The sequence below is a fragment of the Limulus polyphemus genome, unplaced genomic scaffold (genome assembly GCF_000517525.1).
Source record: "Limulus polyphemus unplaced genomic scaffold, Limulus_polyphemus-2.1.2 Scaffold1656, whole genome shotgun sequence".
Taxonomy (NCBI): Eukaryota; Metazoa; Arthropoda; class Merostomata; order Xiphosura; family Limulidae; genus Limulus; species Limulus polyphemus.
The window spans coordinates 53,869-55,044 of NW_013667266.1; the positions used below are offsets into that span (position 1 = coordinate 53,869).

At 25.1% G+C, this 1,176-nt stretch overlaps 1 protein-coding gene across 4 annotated transcripts in view; it reads left to right on the top strand.

The window, feature by feature from the left end:
* The window catches only part of LOC106464456 (irregular chiasm C-roughest protein-like), a 72,487-nt gene that overhangs the window by 49,334 nt on the left and 21,977 nt on the right, over positions 1 to 1,176 (top strand). The gene's annotated exons all lie outside the window — the stretch shown is intronic.

Sequence of the window (1,176 nt, forward strand, 5' to 3'; positions counted from 1 at the left end):
AAAAAATACCAAAAGCTTACTTAATCTGATATAACTACTTAATTTGATATAGCTACTTAATTTGATATAGCTACTTAATTTGATATGACTACTTAATTTGATATAACTACTTAATTTGATATAGCTACTTAATTTGATATAGCTACTTAATTTGATATAACAACTTAATTTGATATAGCTACTTAATTTGATATAGCTACTTAATTTGATATAACTACTTAATTTGATATAACAACTTAATTTGATATAGCTACTTAATTTGATATAGCTACTTAATTTGATATGACTACTTAATTTGATATAACTACTTAATTTGATATAGCTACTTAATTTGATATAGCTACTTAATTTGATATAACTACTTAATTTGATATAATTACTTAATTTGATATAATTACTTAATTTGATGTAGCTACTTAATTTGATATAATTACTTAATTTGATATAATTACTTAATTTGATGTAGCTACTTAATTTGATGTAGCTGCCTTTTTCATAGAAGCTGCTTTATCCTTAAGAATATTATTTTTAGAGTTTTTACGTTTCCATGCATGTAAGGTGTTTTGACTCCTTTACGCAAGTAACCTTAACTCACTTAGGTTTCGTTTTCATCTGGCTTAATATACCCCATGACCATATTACGTATTTATACATGAATACTTCGTGTATGTCGTAAGATCGACTATGGTACCTTTTGTAGTACACATCGTGACATTTGACTCTATAACTTTGTGTACATTTTTGTTTTGTTTTTCCACGAAAAAGAAAATTTTAGCTTTTCTACAATCTCGTGACGTATTCTTTACACCTTTGGTGTGTAACTATTAATTTCTCTTTTCATTAGGTTTGTATATGGGCTATTTACAAACGACATTGTGAACTCCTACAAACCCACCTATTGTACTGAATGGTTTTCTAAAAGTGTATATACATTATTTAATATAATTTTAAAATACATATATCAGTTATCATGTTGATATCTTAATATTACATATTTTGCATTACAAATACACATACTAAGTTTTTATAATTTTTTTGTAATCATGAAGTTCTTATGTTTATTCCACAGAAAATCCTATTATTTATTTTTTCACCCATGAAGAGTATATGATAGCCGTATTTTTTTGTAATCATGAAGTTCTTATGTTTATTCCACAGAAAATCCTATTATTTATT